The following is a 16,463-nucleotide window of genomic DNA, read 5'->3' on the forward strand; positions in this document are numbered from 1 at the left end:
ATATATATATATATATATATATATATATATATATATATATATATATATATATATATATATAATTAATCACATTGGGCTTGTACAACCCATAACTGTTTTGGGCCTGTTCTTAGTGTGCGACCCTGTAGGTTCATATAACGTTGGGAGTAGGCTCGAAATCCCTATTTCAGCCCACAAGTCATAAGTGGCCTCTAACAAGACATTATGACTACCCAAGTTATACGAATATCGATAATCCGATTTAACCATTTACAATAATATTTTAATCCCTTTGTCTCTCGATATCCAGATTGAATATAAGGCATAGTTCTGTCATCCTTATAATATTCAATCATTAGTTTCTTGACTCTAAGTAGACTGAAAATGATAACTCCTTATCAATTAGCATGGCCATGCATTTCCTTCAGTCTATCTTCTTCAAGGGGCCCATAGATATCTTACTCAAATAAATGAGGGACAAATTCCTTCTCAGTCACTCACATTTCTCACATAGTTACTTTCATATCCAATGACAATCTATTCCATTATCCTGTTAAAGATAATGTAAGACTGTATCAAAATATGAAATAGCTATGTAGAAATCTATGATGATTTCAAGGTCAAAGGATTATACTAATAGAACTGTAATGAGAATTACTTATGATAGTGATCTATGTAGTATTCTCACAGTGGGTCATCCAGTGCCTTATTTCTCAAATAGCACCTATGATTTGACTTAATATCTCATATACATGATTAGTAAAACATAATCATCAGCCAACATCATACTAGTCTCAATGTTCTATTAAGACTAGGGATATATGGTATATAATTCTTTTATTAAACCTAAGGGTTCTACTATCAAGTCACATACTTGATGACCTTAGAAAGAATTAACCATTCAAGTCTTTAATCATTAATATAAAATGATAAAACTGCCAATCAATAAATAACAAAATGATAAAGTCAAAACATGGTCAAACATGATTGACCTAGTGCATATCACTAACAATCAGCTCCCAAGAAGGTATATCGCAAATGTGCATGCAAGGTCTTGAGTTCCACTTTTGGTGGCTTCTCTAAAGATGGAGGAGTAATTTGCTTGCTCTTCAACAATGGTTTGAGGACTGGTTCCTCAATGTACTCCTCCTCTTCAGCATCTTCCTCTTTACTCGGCATAGAATGCATGATGGACTTGTTCTCTGCTAGTTGCTCTTCTACTAACTCATCCACCATGTCTACCCGCATACACTCTCCTCCGGCGTTGGGATGGCGTGTGATCTTCCTCATGTCAAATTCGACGCTCTCATCCCCAATCCTCAGAGTAAGCTTGCCATCATGAACATTAATAAGAGCTCTGCCAGTGTTCATGGATGATCGCCCCAATATCATCGGGCACTCCTTGTCTTCTGCATAGTCAAGGACAACAAAATCCATTGGGAATATGAATTTGTTGACCTTAACTAAAACGTCTTCCATAATCCCATGTGGTTTCTTCAGAAAGTGATCCGCTAGCTGCAGCATCATCGGCGTAGCTTGTACCTGTTGATCACCAAACATACTACGAAAAAGGGATAAGGGCATCAAATTAATACTAGCACCTAAATCGCAAAGGCAATTAAAAGATTGCATGTTATCGATAGTACAAGGGATAGTGAAACTCCCTAGATCCTTGAGCTTGGTCGGTAGATTGCTCAATATGATTGAGCTATAGTTTTATGTCATTAGTACTGGCCCCTCTGAATCCCAACTCCGTTTGTTGGTGATGATCTCCTTGAGAAATTTCACATAGTGCGGCATCTCTCTCATTGCGTCTGCCAAACTGATGTTAATTTGTAGCTTCAAGAAATTTGTGAAACTTCCAAGTGTCTTGCGGTTTCTTCACTCTATGTGGAAATGGCACCTTTGGCATAAATGGAGGTGGTTTTGCAACTACCTTTTCAGGCTCGCCACCCTCACACTGTTTCTTTTCCGCCTCAGTTGTAGCACGTCTTGCATATGGATCATCCAATGCTTTCCCACTTCTCAACTCAATAGCCTTGAGATGCTCTCTGGGGTTTTCCTCAGTAGTGGATGGTAAAACCCCTTGATTTTGGCTCTTCAGTGCTTTAGCCATCTGCTGATTCTGCACCTCAAGAACCTCAAGATTATGAATTGTAGCAGCATGATTTTTGAATGTTTGCTGCATCTCAGCGTCCTTCTTCATCATCATCATCATCTCTATCATCTTGTCAAACTTGCTGTATGCTTTCTCTGATGAAACCCAGGTTGATGCTGCGGTCGGTTGTTCTGATGTTGGAAGTTCCCCTGATTTTGAAAGTTCCCTTGATTCTGAAAGTTGCCCTGATTATGCTATGGCCTCTGTCCTCCTTGAAAATTCGGACCCGCCTGATTGTTGGCATAACCCCATTATTATTCCATGAGAAATTCGGGTGATTCCTCCATCCTGGATTGTAAGTAGCAGCATACGGATCATTGCCCTGCCTCTGTCCTCCCACAAAATTAACTTGCTCATTGAAGTCCTGTCCCATCACATAGCCGTCAGTTGCCACATGGGTAGGATCTCCACATACTTCACAGCTACTCTGAACTGCAGCAACATTTCCCATAGTCATTCCTGCAGCTTGTCTCATAAGAATATCAACCTGAGCTTGCAGTGAGGCATTCTTTGCTTTCAGACTATCCACAGTTGGATCAACACTGACTGCCATTGCTCCTCTCTACACAGGTACTTTCGCCCTCTCGTTCGTCCAAGTATATCCATTTATGGCCATCTCGTCTAATAGAGCGAATGCTTCATCGGTCGTCTTCCTCATTAGGGGCCCTCCTGCATCTACATCTATAGCGCTTCTGCCCAACTCAGTTTACCCATTATAGAAGTTCTGGATCAGATTCTCCCTAGTGATATGATGATGAGGAACTTTCCTCTGCATCTCCTTGTATCGCTCCCATGCTTCATGTATAGATTCTCCATCATTTTTCTGGTAGAGCATAATTTCCCTTGTCAGCTTTGCAGTCTTCGCCATGGAGAAATACTTGCTCATGAAAGCTTTTGTCAAATCTGACCAATTGTCAATCCTCGCTCTAGGAAATGCATGAATCCATTGCTTCGCTCTATCCCTCAGAGAGAATGGGAATAAACGCAACAATACTTCATCTTTAGTCATGTAAATGACCTTGAACGTACTACACACCTCTAGGAAGTTTGCAAGATGCGCATTCGGATCTTCATTAGGTAGACCATAGAACTGACAACGAGCCTCTAGGAGCTGAATGATACTCATCTTGATTTCATAGTGAGGCGTTCGCACAGGATGAGCAAAATAGCCATGAGTGGTATTGCCCACATTTGGCTGGAAGAACTCCATCAGAGTCGGCACTCGCTGCCCGTCATTATTCTGGCCCTGTGCATTCTGCGGATTCTGCTGATTTTGTAGAACCACTCTGTTTTCCAAACCATCATTGAACCCAAGAGGAACGTCATCTTTGTTAGCCATGTTGAGATTCCTTTGAGTTGAGTGTGCTGATTTTCGGACACTACGCTCAAAGGTAGTGAGATCTTGCTGAAATGGTTCTAGCGGTAGTCCTTTCCGTCGTGTATTGTTCATACACTATGATAAGGGTACCTGAAACAACATAATCAACAAACCACACACGTAAAACAAGAAAAATAAAAACTAAAGCAAGCCAAGCTATTCTAACTTAGTTGTTAAAGATATGATTTTCCCCGGAAACGGCGCCAAAAACTTGTTGGTAAAAATACGCAAGCGTACGTAGCCAACTTGTAATACAGACTGCGAAGCCCGGATATCGTACCCACAGAGAAAGCTTCTAAAGACAACCAGTTAGGAGACTCGATTTGGATAGTTGAAAAGATAGTTTTGTTTGTTGTATAAAATAAAAGACAGAATTTAACAATTGTAAGTTAAAGTAAACTAAAGTTGTAATTAAAATGGTGTTTTAACAATAATGGGAAAAGCATGGATTATTACTCTTCGTTATGTTGTTTACTTGATTCGGGTTATGGATTGTATTGTTCTCAAGAGGTTCGGACTAATCAAAGACCCCTAGAATTCTCTCTCTCTCTCGAGCAATTGTAGGCAAAAGCATAAAACTAAATGATAATAGGTTAATTATTCACTCTCGAACAATGATTCACCTAAGTATTAATTAATTAAATGATTATGAAGCGAATCTCAAGAACACGCACTCGTTAATTAACTCTCGCACAATCAACTCATGTGTTCTTAATTATGTTGTTCTACTCCAATTTTACTCTATCAAGCTAAAACTAAAACATATGGCATAGGCTAAGTGATTAGTTTAGGCTAAGCATTAGGCACAATAATTAAGACGTATCGAGAACAAAAACCCATAAATACAATTCAATTAAACAGACATAATTCTAATTAATAATCCCCAACGAAGGGTTTAGCTATGCATAATACTAGATAAAACTAACGAATTAATAAACGATTTCATTTTGAAATTAAACTGAATACTGAATATGAAATAATAATCAATCCTACCTTGTTCGAGAACAAACTAATAATAATCGACAAAATAATACTGAAAATAATCCGAGAACGAATAGTAGAAAAGCTAAAATCTAAGAACTAGGGTTTATGTGATTATAAACTACGCGAACCTTTGTTCAATGTTAAAACTTACTATTTATACGGCTGCCAACTTCAAAATTTGATATTAGGTCGAGCTAAATGAAAACCCAGAAATTCTCCTTGAGTTTCGTGGAGTTCGGAATTAAAAACAGGCATTTTTGTCTTTTTAAATCGTGGCCTCAGCAAATTGCACGACCGTGCAACAAAGTGCACGAACGTGCACTAAATGCCTTAGGCAAATTTCCAACTTCCTTGCCAACTTGTTAAATTCCCAACCCTTCGGAAATAGTGCACGATCGTGCACTTCAATACTAAAGGGAAGTGCACGTTCGTGCACTAGTATACTGCCAATTTTGTTGTCGGTAAATCAGCTCCTCAAATCAGCCTTTCGGCAAAATTGCATATTTTTGCACTTTTGTACTGAATGTAAGTGCACGTTTGTGCACTCTCTGACCTAGACAATTTCTTTATTTCTTTTCAGCTTCTCAAAAACTACCCTTCGGCAATAATACACGTTCGTGTACACAGAATTATGCACGTTCGTGCACTCTCCAGTTTAGCTGAAATCCTTTGTTTTCGCTTCCCGATTCTACTCTGACCCAATCCAAACCGCTCCAAATTACGCCATACTTGCACATTTTCCTGAAACACTCAAAATAATAATAAGTGTCTGAATAAGCCTCAAAATCAATACAAATATGCAAATACCGTATCAAAAGCACACCTAAATATAGGAGTATTTCTACTCCTATCAGTTGTTTGAAAAGCTTATTGGATTGTGTTTACAAATGGAACTCAATGGAACTTAACTAGTTTCATGGATTGGATATGGCTTGAGTATGTGCATTTACTCTTTAATGGGTTTTATGCGTCGGCATTGTTTCCATGTTGTGCATTGTCCTGAGTAGTGTCTAGTACTCCTTAGAGTTAGGGGTTGGTATTGATTTTAACTTGTGTTTAATTTTTTAGACATGCTAACTGCACGTGCTTCTGAGTGAAACCAGGTCAAGTCGCTTGTCGGGGATTTTTGCAAGCACTGAGTTTATGTTGCTATCGCTTTATTAAGTAAACTGTATATTTTGTATGTATATTGTATAAGCAGCTTTCGAACTGTTTTCCGACATTATGGATCTGAATTGGAACGGGCTCCTCGATGGGCATCATCAAGACTGTGTGCACATCGGTATGATCATTTGGGTATCTAAGGTAGGTTGGAGATTCGTCTCGCCGTAGTGAGGGCGCCAGTGGAAGATCCGTCTCTTGGGACTCACGTGGTTTTATTTAAGTGATAGTCGGAGTTCGGTGATGGAGATATGTCTCACCAGCACGACAACTGGATTTAAATATTTGTGGTTTAGGGTTTCAATGCTTATCCATAATATGAATAAAATGTTTTATAAATGTTTTAAAGGTTTTTCCACTTAGTCAATGTAAATAGTAATGTGAACTCATCTCAGTATATCTGACCCCGTTGTTTTTCCCATTTTCCAGGTTTATAATTTTGAGCATGTCCGTTGATCTCTAGATTTCATTATTTCCGTCGAGATCCACTTTTTGGTTTTAAATAAAGATAATCTTGTTTATTTTAGAACTCTTAGACCACACTAGTACTAGCATTGTCTTTATTGCTTTTAAAGTTATGTCGGTTTGTCAGATTTTTAAAGTTATGTCGGTTTGTCAGATTGGTCTGACTGTTTATGTTTGTTGGCATGTTTAGCACTCTGGTTTGGATTATCTATTTATATGGCATGTCGTTGGAGTCTCAGGTTTGAGCTGAGTATTTGGTCATGTAATTGTTTATATAAACTGCTAGACTTATGTTGGAGTCTCGGTTGCCCCCGAGCATGAGTTTTATGTATGTTTATATGTATTGTGTGGTTATCCGCGAGACTAGCAACGGGTTTCGATACAACCATACTCATACCCTAGCGCCGGTAACGATCTATGAAAATGAGTCATGACAGAAATGGCAAGTAGAACCTCGGCCAGACCGTAGCCGGCCCACGACTTCCTGGTCGGCCCCAAGCCGGCGGGACTTGGAGAAATTGCATTTTTTCCATTTTGGAAGGTTCCAAAAGTTTTGGTGAGCACTCATAGACCTTCCATAAGCGACACATCTTCGATTCATACTCAAATAGGGATCTTCCTTCGCTTGCACTCAAAAAAATATGCTTTCACTACAATAAAAGCTCATTATGGGAAGAAGATATGCGATATTGATGTGATTCAAACTCTTTTTAAAAATGAGATAAGTCAAACTTGATTCATCCAAGTTGATTATGGAAAGACTTAATCATCACTAGACTCTCTATAAAAGAAGATATACTAAAATTGATCATCAATCAATTTCCATATAGAAAAGAGAGATTCTTGACTTGATCATCACTCTTAGTGGCACTATAAACAGATTTCATTTGTGTAGAGAAAGAGGACAATCATATCAAACCATATCATATGGTATTAAACATAAACATTAGAATTTGTTTTATTCACTATTTCTACTTCATTGTTCATTGGAATATTTCATTAATTAACTATTGGGATTCTAGAAATTATGGTACGGCAGTCATTGAGATATCAATTATTATTGCGTTCTTATTAACTATGAATCCTATGTATGTAATTGTTGAATTTGATATGGATATGAGTAGCTAAATCCATCTTCGTGGATTATTAATTGAATTTATGCGTATTTAATCATATTGAGATTATGGGTTGTTGTTAAAGTTATGTGTTGATTAATGTTCGTAATGCTGACTGTATTTGGCTAATTCATTCATTGTCCTATATTTTAGTTTTGACTTGAGAGAGTTTAATTGAAATAGATTAGTTAATCAACAACGTAGGAGTTAATAACACGACAGTGAGTTAATGAGTACGTGTTTTTAAGGTTTGCTTAATAAACATTATCTGATTAATTGATTAGGTTAATTATAACACGAGAGTGAGTAATTGCCTGTTTATTACTCATTTGCCTGTTTTTGTCTAAAGCGGCTTGAGATAGAACTATAGGTGCTTTAGATTAGCCTGAACCGAAATTTGACAACATAATTCAGAACCCATGAGATTAATGGCATAATGAATATTAATAATCCCCGATCTTCCATATTATTGTTTAAACCCATTTTATTTAGGGTTGGTTTTATTTAATAGCACAACCTTTCGCGTATTTTTCGATTTAAGCCCAACCTTTAAAAGTTGTCAACCGCTGGCCCAACCTTTATAAGTTGTCAACCGCTGTCCCAACCTTTCCATTCTTTTTTATATTTTAGCCCAGCTTGTATTTCTGGTGATTCAAATCCTACGCGGCACGCCAGATGTCCAAGTCATTGCCAGCGTGTCATAACCCAGACGACGTCGTTTCTTTGAGGACACATCAATTAGCCAAACGATGTCGTGTTGCGTAGAACGAGAGCGTTTTTGTTTCTCTAAATTTTGTAAACGCTGCTGTTTTTATCCATCTTAAAATTCCCTAAACTCTGAAAACCTCAAATTCCCCAGATCAAAATTAACTTCTTCGATCCGAAAACCTAATGTCCCAACTTCTTTTTCCCTCCCATTTCATCATCCCTAAGTCCCTTACTCTGGCTTGTGAACGTTGAAGTGCTGGTGTTGTGGTTGCACTGCGAGTTCTAGGTCTACCTGATGTTGTAGTATTCCTTTGTTTGCCACCAGGAACTTGAGTTGCAGGTCTGTCTCTTTTGGCTTTAGATGAACTTGAAGCCACGACAGGTTGTGTTGTTGGATTCTTTCAAGGTCTGCCTCTTTTAGCCTAATAGAAATCATCAAACAAATAGAATGCATCAAACACTAAAATATATCAGATTATGCAAGTAAAATACATAGTTTAGTGTACTCACTTGTGGCTTATGAAGAAGTTTTGATTTGGGGACCTGAACAATGCATCATGCACTCTAGAGTAAGGGATTTAAGGATGATGAAATAGGAGGGAAAAAGAAGTTGGGAAATTAGATTTTCATATCGAAGAAGTTTTGATTTGGGGAATTTGGGGTTTTCAAAGTTTAAGGAATTTTAAGATGGATAAAAACGACAGCGTTTAAAAAATTCAGATTGGGGTTTTCAAAGTTTATGGAATTTTAAAATGGATAAAAACGGCAGCGTTTAAAAAATTATGAGAAACAAAAATGCTACCATTCTACGCAAAACGGCAGTATTTGGCTAATTGATGTGTCCTCAAAGAAACGGCTTCGTCTGGGTTATGACACGCTGGCAATGACTTGGACATCCGGTGTGCCGCGTAGGATTTGAATCACCGAAGATACAAGCTGGGCTAAAATATAAAAAGAAAAGGCTAGGCCAGCGGTTGACAACTTTTAAAGGTTGAGCTTAAATCGAAAAATATGCGAAAGGTTGTGCTATAATAATATTAACCCTTTTATTTACAACTTTAATTTATTTTAATCAAAATGCGTCTAGCTTTATGGAAAGGCACTCTTCTATCCCCTGCAGGAAGGTTAGTTCTCATCAAATCTGTCCTGTTCAGTGTCCCATTTTACTTTATGTCTTTGTTCGGTATGCTTATATGTTGGTCCAAAGGCAGTCAGAATCATATATGATACGTTTTCTTTGGAAATGAGATATCTCTAATCGTGTTATGAGTAAGGTGGCATGGAAGGTGGTTTGTCAAAAGTTTGAAAACGCATGTTTGGGTATTTACAATCTGCATATTAGGAATCAAAGCCTTTTATTTAAGTGGATTTGGAAACTTCGGACAACAAACAGAGGCTCTCTTTGGTTTAAAGTAGTTTCTGGATGCTCTTTGGTCATTGATTGGGATTCCATAATTTTTGGAGATGTACGAAAAATGTATTTTATTTGGAAAGGTATTACCAATATTTGTTGTAATGACAAAGAAGGTTGGGGTGCTTTTATAGCTAATCTGAAGTTCAAAATTGGTATGGGAGATTCTACTTCTCTTTGGCATGACAATTGGATGGGTAACGGGCCGACATCTATTTTATTTCCTCGTCTTTATAATCTCTCTAATCAAAAGCAAGCTAGAATGGTGGATATTTGGAGTGGAAGTTGGAGGTGGAGACGAAGATTACGCGGTAATTAGCAGTTAATGTTTACTAAGTTCCAGTCAGTTTTTGGTAGATTTAATCAAAACACTGGTTGCAAGGATGAGATACTTTGGAACAGTGCTTCAGGAGTGTATACTGCAGCTTCATTATGTGATTTGCTGCTGAAATTTAAATCTGAGATTGAACTCCACAGTGTTGGGCATCAAAGGTCACCTGACAGTGTTAGAATTTCAGAAGTTAATGCTGCTTTGATTGATATGAACTTGCAGAATTCTTCTGTTGCAAAGGCCGTTGATGTTTTGTTAGAACCTTCTCGAGGAGCTAGTGGCGTAGAACGAGCTCAGACGTTTGCTGATATGGAGGGGCGTATATCTTCAAATGTAGATATTGTCCTTCAGTCTGCTGGTGCGACAACGGCTGCTGAGCATCAATCCATTTTTGCTGCTGCTGTTGATGGGCGGGGAGAACGGGGTGCAGCTGATGCTTTTAATTTCGCTGCTGCTACAGGTGTGATGTCTGCTGATGTTTCTCAAGTTAGTTTTGTTGCTGTTACAGGTTAGATTTCTGCCTCAACAGTTCCAACGGCAGTAGTAGAGGAAGCTGCCCTTTTAAATTCTAATTGTGTGCCTTTGGGTGTTAATAATAATCTTCGAATATTTAACCCATTCATGCAAGTCTGGAATTCGAAAGTGTCTCGGAGGATTAAATTCATTTTATGGATTTCGGTTCATGGTCGGGTTCCAACTCTCGAGTTTCTGGTTAAGCGCTCTATTATTCCGATAGAGCATTCGCTATGCTCTCTATGTGATGTTATTGCAACGCAAGCGCACCTTTTTATTCATTGTTCTTTTACCAGGAGTGTTTGGTATAGTGTTTTGCAGAAGTTGGATGTTTGTTGGGTTGCTCCGTCTTCTTTTGTGGATTTCTTGCTTCAATGGTAAAATGTCATTCCATTGAGTCGTTATTGGATGCTATGGCAAATTTTAGGTTATCTTATCATGTGCGAAATTTGGAAGCGTAGGAACGGAAAGGTCTTTCAAAACAGCAGTGCGGTGAAGGAAGATGTAATTTTTAGCTGTTTTACTCGGGATTGGATTTCTTCAGAAATCCAATTTGTATTTTATTCGCGGATAGTTGATCATTGTTCCTTCGCTCTTTGCCTAAGCCGTTAGTGCGCTTCTTTGAAAGTCACTTGTTGTGCGAAAGCTTAGAGCATTGGTCCCTTTTGCCACTTTTTGTGGTCTTTTAATATACATATTATTTATCAAAAAAAAAATTCCTTTAACTATTCAAATTGAGTATTTTAATTGGATATATTTAGTTGTTTTTTTGTGTGGGTATGATATTCAGCATTCACAATCTATATAACAAGATAACACTAAGCACTTGCAAGTCTTGCAGTATTTTGTCCAACAAAACAAAGAAGTAAAATTGAAAGAAAAAATAATAAATCTAAAACATGCTAACTTTGTATCATAAATTTGTGAGAAAATAAATCAAATAGTATTCTCGACTCGAGATTATCTAGCATTTGTTGAGACTTTTTTGTAATTAAGCTTTTCAAAACCCCTTAGTAATAAGCTGATGCAAATTGGGCTTTAACATAACTCATCATCTCTTTTGATTATGAGCCCATGAATCTCTTATGCATAATTAACACAATATTTAATTTATAACAAATCGGTTCAAAAAAAAATATAAATTATATCTATTTATATTTTAATTTAGGAGAGTTGCAAGCTATCTTCACGTATTTGTAAGCAATGTGATATAAGCATAATTTAATTTTATACTTTGAGCTTATTTAAATTAACTTGGTTGGCTGATTTAAGTTTTAAAAAGCTAAAAGCCATTTTTGAGAGAAGTTCTTAAATAGACCAGGTCTATTACGTCATTTGTAAAATAAGTCACTCATAATACAACATCTCATTAAAATGATGACAATATCGTAGTATCACCATTAAAATTTGAATGCATTTATTGCACAATTATTACGATATTGCCATCATTTTAATGAGGTGTTTTATTATGAGTGGCTTAATGTGACGTGGTAGACTCGGTTTACCTTGTTAGCATAATTAATATGCTATTGGAGTAATGGCCAAGTATATGACTTGGAGTAGTGGCCAAGTATATGACTTGGAGTAGTGGCCAAGTATATGACTTGGAGTAGTGGCCAAGTATAAGATACTTTCCTTTATTATTACTTAGCCTTGCCTATATAAAGGACTCCTATGTTATTCTAGGATTTAGGCTTTTCTCTTCTATTGTTAGCCTCTATTTCTTTGTATCTTATTCTTCTATTCAATCAATGGTTTCGTATATTTCTATTAATGTTATCATGGTATCAGAGCCAAATTATTCGTCTGGTTGTTAGTCTTTTCTACTCCTCCTTTGAGTTTGTCCTCTCTAATTCGTTGATTTAATTTGTTAGTATTCTATTGATTTCTTTTTAATATGGCTGAAATTCGAGATGATTCGCTTCAAGCAGTTAGTGTTCAGTTAGATGGTAAAAATTATGCATATTGGAGTTATGTGATGAAAAATTTCTTGAAGGGTAAACAAAAGTGGGGTTATATTTCGGGTGATTTTGTCAAGCCTAAGGATGACACAACTGCTGATTATGTGTCTTTGTTAGATAAGTGGGAAGTTGCTAACTCCAAAATTATTACTTGGATCAATAATTTTGTTAAGCACTCGATAGGTACCCAGTTAGCAAAATATGAGACAGCTAAGGAGGTTTGGGATCATCTATCTAGACTGTACACACAGTCTAACTTTGCAAAACAATACCAGTTGGAGTCTGATATTCGTGCTCTGCAGCAAAAAAGCATGAGTATTCAGGAATTTTATGATGCTATGACAGATTTGTGGGATCAGCTGGCTCTCACATAATCTGCTGAATTACGAGGCTTTGGGACTTATATTGCACGAAGAGAGGAGCAGAGATTGGTACAGTTCTTAATGGCTCTTCGTGATGAGTTTGAAGGACTTCGTGGGTCCATTCTGCATCGTCATCCGCTGCCTTCTGTTGATTCTGTTGTTAGTGAACTTTTGGCTGAGGAAATTCGTCTTAAGCCTTCTGTTGTAAAGGAAGTTTCTACAGTCTCTACTCTATCAGTCTTCGCCATGCCTCCACGACCAAACTTTTATTCTCAAGTCAGGCCGTATGGAACTGTTGCTCGTGATGAATGTAGTTTTTGTAAACAGAAAGGTCATTGGAAATCACAATGTCCAAAGTTGGGTAAAGGAAAGCAGCAGTATACTCAGCAACAGCCCCATCAGCAGTCTCAGCAATGGAGTTACCGACCACCAGTTCCTCATAATGGACCTCCTCTTCTTCCTCGCCCTCACAATGCATTGACGACTTCTTCTTTAGATCCATCAATGGTTGAGCAGTTTCAACAGTTCCTTGCATCTCAGTCACATGCCATGGCAGCTTCATCTCAAATAGGTTTGCCATCTAGTTCGTCAGGTATATCTTCTTCCTCTTGGATTTTAGATTCTGGTGCTTCGAATCATATGTCACCTAATTTGTCATCTTTTACTTCTTTGACTCCTAAAGTTTATGTTCCTGTCATGAGTGCTAGTGGTACACCTATGCCCTTGCAAGGTGTTGGTTCAGTTACTACACCTTCTTTGTCCTTATCTAATGTTTATCATATTCCTAGTCTTACTTTAAATCTTGCTTCTGTTGGTCAAATTTGTGATAATGGTTGTTTAGTTTCCTTTTCTTCTTCTACTTGTTATGTTCAGGATCCAAAGTCTCAGTAAGTGATTGGGACCGGCCATAGGGAAGGAGGACTTTATATATTGGATCAGCTCAAAACTCCTAAGATTGCGGCTGCTGTTCCTAGTGTGGATGTTTCGTCTTTTCGTTTGAGTCAGTCTTCTTCTGTGTTTTATTTGTGGCATTCTCGCCTTGGTCATGTCTCTAGATCTCGATTACAATTTTTAGCGTCTACAGGAGTTTTAGGAGATTTGAAAACTCATGATATTTCTGATTGCAGTGGTTGTAAACTTGCAAAGTTCTCTGCTTTGCCTTTTCCTAAAAGTAATTCTTTTTCAGTTGCACCTTTTGATCTCATTCATTCTGATGTTTGGAGACCCTCTCCTGTTCCTACAAAGGGGTTCTCTCGTTATTATGTCTCTTTTATTGATGACTGCACTCGTTATTGTTGGATTTATCTTATGAAACGTCGCTCAGACTTTTTTGACATTTATAATGAGTTTCGCTCTCTTGTAAAAACTCAACATGAAGCTGTTATTAAATGTTTTAGATGTGATTTGGGGGGCGAATATACTTCTCATGCTTTTAAGGAACTTCTTGCTTTAGATGGCACAATTTACCAAACTTCTTGCACTGATACTCCTGAACAAAATGGGGTTGCTGAAAGAAAACATAGGCATATTCTTGAGACTGCTAGGTCACTTTTATTGTCTGCTAGTGTTCCTAGTGAATTTTGGGGGGAGGCAGCTCTTACTTCTGTTTATTTGATTAATAGAATTCCTACTTCTCATAATTCTGGCTTGTCTCCTTATGAGAGATTGTATGATTGTCTTCCAGATTATTCTTCTCTTCGTGTTTTTGGTTCTACCTGTTTTGTTCTTCTTCCTCATGTTCAGCAGAGTAAGTTAACTTCACGGTCTGCCATATGTGTTTTTCTTGGTTATGGTGCAGGACAAAAGGGGTATCGTTGTTTTGATCCAGTCAGTCATAAGCTATATGTTTCTCGTCATGTTGTCTTTCTTGAACATATTCCTTATTTTACAATTCCTGACTGTTCTCACAGTATATCTATGCCTGATCTTATTCACATTGATCCTTTTACTGCTGATAATGATGAGATACCTCGTGATGGCCATCCTGACACTCCTATTGGCCCCTCAACTATAGTCACTACCCAATCATCTTCTGAGACTGCAGATACTACTGAACACCGTTATCCTGTACGAAATCGTAAGTCTACTAAACAACCTGATTTTGCTTATTCTTGTCTTTCCAGTTCATTTTCTTCATTCCTTGCTTCTATTCATTGTCTTTCTGAGCCTTCATCTTTCAAAGAGGCAGTTCTTGATCCTCTTTGGCAACGTGCTATGGCTGAGGAGCTCACTGCTCTTCACCAAACCCATACTTGGGATTTAGTGTCTCTTCCTGCAGCAAAACGTGCTATTGGTTCTCGTTGGGTCTATAAAATTAAAACAAAGGCTGATGGATCTATTGAAAGATATAAAGCTCGCTTGGTTGCTAAGGGTTATTCTCAGGAATATGGTATGGATTATGAGGAGACTTTTGCTCCTGTTGCAAAAATGACTACAGTTCGAACTCTTATTGCGGTTGCTTCTGTTCGTCGTTGGGATATCACTTAAATGGATGTTAAAAATGCCTTTCTGAATGGCGACCTTCATGAAGAAGTCTATATGGTTCCTCCTCCTGGTATTGATCACCAACCTGGTGAAGTTTGCAAACTTAGGAAGGCTCTTTATGGTCTCAAACAGGCTCCCCGTGCCTGGTTTGAAAAATTCTCTACTGTGATTACTTCTCTTGGTTTTTGCCCAAGTAACCATGATTCTGCTTTGTTTATCAAGTGTACCTCGGCTGGTCGAATTTTGCTTTCGCTTTATGTTGATGATATGATTATTACAGGTGATGATGTTGTTGGTATTAGCTTATTGAAGTCTAAGTTGACTCGAAGTTTTGCCATGAAAGATTTGGGTCCCCTTCGTTACTTCTTGGGTATTGAAGTTGCTTCTTCTCCAAAAGGGTATCTTCTTTCTCAATCTAAGTATATTTCTGATATTTTTGAGCGTGCTCGCCTCTCGGATAACAAGACTGTTGATACTCCAATTGAGCTCAATGCTCGGTACTCTATTTCTGATGGGTCTCCACTGCTAGATCCGAGTCTTTATAGAACGGTTGTTGGAAGTTTGGTTTATCTCACTATCACTCGCCCTGATATTGCCTAGCTGTTCACATAGTCAGTCAGTTTGTTACTTCTCCTACTACAGTTCATTGGGCTGCTGTTATTCGCATCTTGAGATATCTCCGTGGCACTCAGTTTCAGACTCTTTTGCTTTTCTCTACTTCATCTTTGGAGTTATGTGCTTACTCTGATGCTGATTGGGCTGGTGATCCTACTGACCGCAAATCTACTACTGAATTTTGTATTTTTCTGGGTGATTCTCTTATCTCTTGGAAAAGTAAAAAGCAGGATGTTATATCTCGGTCTTCAACAGAGGCCGAATACCGTGCTATGGCTTCTACTACTTGTGAAATCGTCTGGCTACGATGGTTGCTTGCTGATATGGGCGTTTTTTTGCGGCGACCAACTCCTTTGCACTGTGATAATAAGAGTGATATCCAGATTGTTCATAACTCGGTTTTTCACGAAAGGACCAAGCATATTGAGATTGACTGTCATATTACTCGCCATCATCTTCAGAATGGCACATTGACATTGCCATTTGTCTCTTCCTCCTTACAGCTTGCAGATTTGTTTACTAAATCATTGTCCTCTTCGCGCTTTCGTTTTTTGACTGACAAACTCTCTATGCTTATTGCTATCGCATCATGAGTTTGAGGGGGAATGTTAGCATAATTAATATGCTATTGGAGTAATGGCCAAGTATATGATTTGGAGTAGTGGCCAAGTATAAGACTTGGAGTAGTGACCAAGTATATGACTTGGAGTAGTGGCCAAGTATAAGATACTTTCCTTTATTATTGCTTAGCCTTGCCTATATAAAGGGCTCCTATGTTATTCTAGGATTTAGGCTTTTCTCTTCTATTGTTAGCCTCTATTTCTTTGTATCTTATTGT

The 16,463-nt window shown here is 37.8% G+C and overlaps 1 non-coding gene and 1 pseudogene across 1 annotated transcript; both read left to right on the forward strand.

Annotated features, from left to right (window-relative positions):
• Positions 1 to 2,883: 2,883 nt before the first annotated feature.
• LOC126654203 (small nucleolar RNA R71) lies at positions 2,884 to 2,990 on the forward strand. Its single transcript, XR_007632459.1, has one exon. It is a non-coding gene; the product is annotated as a small nucleolar RNA R71 (small nucleolar RNA).
• A 12,023-nt stretch (positions 2,991 to 15,013) lies between these two features.
• Positions 15,014 to 16,218, forward strand: LOC126687623 (uncharacterized mitochondrial protein AtMg00810-like; annotated as a pseudogene).
• The last annotated feature ends 245 nt before the right edge of the window (positions 16,219 to 16,463 follow it).

Source organism: Mercurialis annua, linkage group LG6 (genome assembly GCF_937616625.2).
Source record: "Mercurialis annua linkage group LG6, ddMerAnnu1.2, whole genome shotgun sequence".
Lineage (NCBI taxonomy): Eukaryota > Viridiplantae > Streptophyta > Magnoliopsida > Malpighiales > Euphorbiaceae > Mercurialis > Mercurialis annua.